This window comes from Hyaena hyaena, unplaced genomic scaffold (assembly GCF_003009895.1).
Source record: "Hyaena hyaena isolate Hyena2069 unplaced genomic scaffold, ASM300989v1 scaffold_241, whole genome shotgun sequence".
NCBI lineage: Eukaryota > Metazoa > Chordata > Mammalia > Carnivora > Hyaenidae > Hyaena > Hyaena hyaena.
The window spans coordinates 524,383-530,382 of NW_024080875.1; the positions used below are offsets into that span (position 1 = coordinate 524,383).

Sequence of the window (6,000 nt, forward strand, 5' to 3'; positions counted from 1 at the left end):
GTGGAGTGGCCATACCTGTTTGTTGTAGCAATTTGAGTAGTTTTTCCAGGAGACAGTTTGGCTAGGTCTCTACTTTTCTCCTGACCACGCCCTATTGTTATTCTCTTCAAAGGAACAGACTGAGAGCCCGATCCTGAAAGGAATTTTTACTTCCTTACAAGGACAGAAAATTGGACAGGCCTAAAGATTATGTTATAGAATTGGATTCACACCCTAGCACAAGGGTTGGCTGGGTGTGAGGACTCTTGGGGTATAAAGCATTAGGCTTTGCAGGAATCCAGAACAGGGACTGTTTGGTGGCACATAATGGCAAACATAACTGGAGTAGAGAGGTATCTGAGGCATTGAGGCAGCTAACACTTTTGTTAGTTGTGGGAAGCCTTGTCTGTGAGTGGAGATGCCTGAGAATCTTGCCTTGGGGAATCCCAGTTTCATCAGCTCTGGTGAGCTCTCTGATAAATGTGTGACAAATCTTGCTGTAGCATCTATTATTTATATAGAACCATACTGGGTACAGGAGGTACAAGAAAGTATAAGTATAGTACTTCCAGCGAGAAGTTTATGATGTGGTTAGAAAGACGCAGTATATTCTTATGAAAAGATAGTAAGTCAGGAGAAGCAGGGCAAGTAAAATTCATGGACTATAAAGGAAAGCTCTAGAAGTGCCCAGGAAGGTATGGTGGCTGGAAGGTGAGAAAAGCCTTAACAGAAAAGAGAAAGGGCTGGAGCTGGGCCTTGGGAAGAGCTGGAGAATCTCAGCAACAGGAAATGTACAAAGGAGAATATTCCAGGTGGAGAAATGTCATGCTGTTAGCCCTGACAAAGAGATGGCCACTGCATTTGGGAGGAGAGAAAAGAAGAGTGTCTTTGTAGGTAAGGCTGAGGAATTACATGGATTAGAGGTCACACAGAGTTTGGAGTTCATCTGGCTGGACATTTCTGATTAGGGAAGGGAGATGAGAAAAGCAGTATATCAGGAAAGTGAAGACAGAAGAGAGTGGCAGTCACTGCAAGAGGAACTCCCAGGGTCCAATCTCCCAGTGACCAAAGCTTAGGTCTGTGGAATTTAGTGTTCTGTGTGGTGTGTTCTGGACTGTGTGCCATCCTTCCTTGATGTCTTTCTTCCTCTCTTACAGCCCGTTTGCCATGTGGCTAAACTAGGGCCACACAAGCTTCTGCTTATGGAGTTTCCCTGCAGACACAGAGCCAAAGTGAAACAAAGGCAGATTCATTTTTTTTAAAGTTCACTGCTTTGACTCTTATTTCCTCACTCTGGGATTCCCATTAGAATTGTCTTGGTTGATTTGGGGCCTTTCTGGACATTTGGACAGTTGCTTGTTTTCATAGCTCAGAAGGTCGTCTCTGAGCTCTGGGAACATATGCTCAACTTGACAGTTAAGGCAGAACCACAGACAGGGGAGTGGGAGTGTGTTTTGCCCTGGTCAGGGAGGGCTCACCTACTAACAGTCCTGGGAAGACATGAGTGTGGACCCTCTTTCCTCACACTTTCCCCTCCATTTTTTAACATCTCACTGTGTGGCCTTCAAACAGCTTAAGTATTACCTAGGAAGCACAACACCAGACCTTCTGGATCGAGATCTACTGATTTTGCCATGTCTTGTAGAAATCATATGCCCATTAGTTTGAGAAGAGCTGCTTTTAACCCTGCTGGATAGAAAGATCACCTTTGAAGCTTTTAAAACATTCCCTGTCATATTGTCTAGCACATATAAATTAAGTCAGAATCTCTAGGGGTAGAGCCCTAGCACTGGTATTTTGTAAAAAAAAAAGTTTCTAGGAATGCCTGGTTGGCTCAGTCAAATGTCCCACTTTGGCTCAGGTCATGATCCTGTGATTTGTGAGTTCAAGCCCTGCATTGGACTCTATGCTGACAGCTCAGAGCTTAGATTCTTTGGATTCTGTGTCTCCCTCTCTTTCCCAACCTCTCTCCTGTTGATGCGCGCGCTCTCTCTCTCAAAAATATATAAACATTAAAAAAATTTTTAAGAAGGTTTCCTGGTGATTCTATGTGCTGCCTGAGTTGAAAACCACTGGCCTATGGTCTGAGTTAGCCACTCTCTTTCCCAGGCACCAAATTCCCCTCATGTTGTAAAACAAAACATGACTAACCTTTTAGCCACAGATCGAGACAAAGTGAAAATAATGTTAATTAAGCATTTATCCAGAAGCTGTTTAGGTAACTCCTGGCCAAGACCAGAGGTAACAAGTAGATTCACTTGTAAGTGTTAAGAAGACAGCTTGTTAAAATTCCTAGTCTTAAGTATTTTTTTCTGGCTTTGGAGGGTTGCTCCAGGTAGAACTTGGAAGGCACTTGACCTTGCCCCTAATCTTCTTCTTTTTTTTTTTTTTTTAAATATTTTTATTTATTTCTAGGAGAGAGAGAGAGAGACAGCGTGAAGAGGGGAGGGTCAGAGAGAGAGGGAGACACAGACTCCGAAATAGGCTCCAGGCTCTGAGCTGGCAGTCAGCACAGAGCCCAACGCGGGACTCGAACCCAGTACCACGAGATCATGACCTAAGCGAAAGTCGGACGCTTAACCAACTAAACCACCCAGGCACCCCGCCCCTAATCTTATTGATGTCCAAGGAGAGATACCCAGTGTGCTCTGAAGAATCATGTTCCTTGTGTTTTAGAGCAGAAATGCACCGAGGAATTCAGAGTATTGATTTTCACACAAATGTTCACTTTTTGGAAAGACTAAAGGGTTTAAAAGCAGTGTTCCACCAATCCCCAGGCTAAGGTAGATGTTGGATTTTGATAACTATTTTATAGTTATTCTAACACATTAAATTCCCCATTAGGGCTTTTTAAGTCACTTAATACCAGAGTGATGAGAAACCTCACCCATGAATTTCAGTGAGCCTCAAGTCAATCCCTGGTTTTCCTCAGTCTCCCCCAATCTGCTGTAATACCAGGAAATTTCTATGAACAGATTCCAGTCCTGAGCCAATCTTGTTCAAGGCTTCAAGGGTATTAGCAACTCTGGTTCTTGCCTTGTACCTGACTTTCCCTGCCCTTGATATGGCCATGAGCCTAAGCACTTACTGTATGAGCTATAGCCTTTATCCTCATTCCTGATTTTTTTAGAACTAGGTTTGAAGTGTAGCCTGCTTAGCTGGAGTGTACACATGCTTCTCAACATTTTCTAGTGACTTTTTTCTTGGACTGGGTCCTGCTTTGAACTAAGATATTCTAGAATTAGTGTATCAACACTTGTCTGTCTGGGGTCTCCAGGTGCTCTATCCACTCAACGTCTCAGAGTGTCATACATACTGCTCTGTACTGAGTTAGAGATCATCTGGCCCCTTTGCACATTGTGGCCCCAGCACACTGCTGGCCATTCTCCTTAAGGGCTCACATCTTACATGGTCATGTTCCCGTAGCTTTGGCTCCCTCACTTTTTTGGTTTTCTCTCTTTTCCCTTTGGCTTGGCATTAGGGTTTCAGCACAGCTCACTGCTCCTGCCCTCATTCAAGGTACCACAGTAGCAGTACCCACTCAAATGTGACCATGGAGACAGTGTCGCTAGGACCATCACCATTCTCAATAACAATGGTAATATTTTTTGATGATGAGGAAATGGATTTGGAGATGAACTAGACAGTGGTTGTGAGAAGACCCAACTGTCTCACTTATAGTTTGAAACATCTATAACTTTAGTTCTATATCATAACATTCAAGTCAAGATGACCAACAGAAAAAAATCTGAATAAATAAATTGAAATTCAGCATTGATGCTAACCTGAAATGACATGTTTGGCTTTCTCATGGGTTCAAGTATTTGTATTTATGTGTATTATATGTATAGAATATATAAATATATATTATACATATAGTTTATATAGGTATTGTATATATTATATACATAAAATACACATGTATAGACATTATATATATTTACTGAAAACATAACAGAGTGTTTGTGAAGTGGGCACCAACTCCCAACAGTACAGTGTTGTTTTACTAAAGGAAAAAGACTCTGCTAATTGCCTTGTGAGGTTCCTAGGCTGCCAGTCCTGGCGGCTCCTTCAGGGACAGCAGAACACTTACTTCTCTCTGGAATAAGATTCATGAGGAAGATCAGAGGATTTTAGACATTGCTGCTCTCTGTATAAGAATTTATAATTTGCACCTTCCTGTGCCCAAGTTGCTCCTAGGCACCCTCACTCTAGTTCTTAAAGTTGGTATGCTTTCTGTCCAGACAAGTAGCTTCTTGGGCTATTAATTATAAAATTAAGAGTCTAAACCTTTTCATTTTAAATGATAATAAAATGTTTAAAGGTATGTTGCTTGTAAACCTATTTTATTTTTTGTCTTTCCATTTTATTGCCTTTTACTGAGGGCTGCTAACTGGCCAAGCCAAGCTAATTACTACTGCCCTATTGTTTTTGGAAGACTAGATGACACCAAGACCATTAATGACTCAATAAATTGGGGTTCCAGAAAAGCCTGACTACTTTCTTTCTTGCTCATTCTCTTGTTAGTCACATTATTCTTCTTTGGCCAAATCTAAGAGGATAGGCACTGTGAAGTTGGCTGTTGATATGGCTGAGAGCACTGGTGGATAAAAAAAAAATATCAGAGTGAGTGGAAATTCTGGGGAATAGGAGGATGAGAGGGTCAGGGGGACCATCAAAATGGGAAAAAGGAAAGGGGAAAGATTCTGAACTGAGAATTCCAGCCAATATTAGAAGGATGTCCACCTTCTGATTAAGATCCATGACTTTCTCTAGCATTGAATCAATATTAAGTTGATTCTTAACATGAATTAGATTCTCTTGACCCATCTGAATTAGAATGAAACTTGAGGCAGTTCTAGGGTGTCTATAGAAAGGGAAATGTTAAAGGATGAGAGTAGGTGGCCAAGTCTCTCTTCTTCCTATCTTCTCATTAAATCTAACCCATTTGTAAAGTGAAAAAAAGTCTAACAAAATCTTTTATCTTGGACGTTTGCTGTTACTAAACTTTATAAAATAAAGACTGATGGCCATTTTTTGGAGGAATAATATGTTTCCTGTCTCATAATGGTACTTAATAAATTATGGAATAAATGAACTATTCCATTCTTGATAATGCTATTTGCTTTAAAAGTTATATTGGATATAACTTTATTATTAGATGTATTTTTAAGATAAGGTATGTATTTCCTTTACAAAACAATATGGTTACAGAAGAGTGAAAAGGAAAAAACATCATTATTGGTCTCAAATACTACCTCTGTTAATATTTTTTATATATTGTAGACTTTTCTGTCAAGAATTTTTAAAAAAATTTGTTTATTTTTTGGCAGAGAGACGTTTGGGCAGGCAGAATGTGGATATAATACACATGTTATCTTAAATTTTTAATTCAATTAAAATTTGGATTAGGAGGCTTTTGCAATCATTTGGAGTCACTGCGAATTCTATTGCACATTGTAGATTCTCAGTCTAAGAATTTAGAATAACAGAGTCAGAACTCAAGCAGAAAAAAATACTCTTTATTGATGAAGAAGTAAGATGTAGAAAGATTCAGTAACCAGTTAGCTGGGCAAAAACCATCCTCTAGGACCCTCAGCCCATGTGTCCTCTTTCCTTCAAATAACTATCCTAATAGTGTAATCACGGTGAGGTGAGGGAGGTAACCAGAGAAAATTAAAGATGACTTGGAATTCGTGTAAAATATATTACTGTGAAGTAAGCTGACTCCTTAGAGAAAATGAAGTAACCTCAAAATGGTTAAAAGTGTATGCGTTAGAGTTATAGTTCTGGGCCCAAATTCTGGGTCCACCAGTTACTAGCTCTGTGGCCTTGGGCAGATTCTTTAATAACTTTTTACTCACCACATATTTATTCACTACCAACTATGTGCCAGGTACTCTTTGCTAGGGATACAGCAGTGAATAAAGCAAAGCCTATTCCTAGTGAGGCTTAAATTCTAGAAGGGCATATAGACTATGAAAATGTAAATGTATCATTTGGAAATAAGTGGCAGGGAGA

At 40.0% G+C, this 6,000-nt stretch overlaps 1 pseudogene; it reads right to left on the bottom strand.

Moving 5' to 3' along the window:
* Positions 1–1,615, bottom strand: part of LOC120239940 — a 36,283-nt pseudogene extending 34,668 nt beyond the window's left edge.
* Between the last annotated feature and the right edge of the window lie 4,385 nt (positions 1,616–6,000).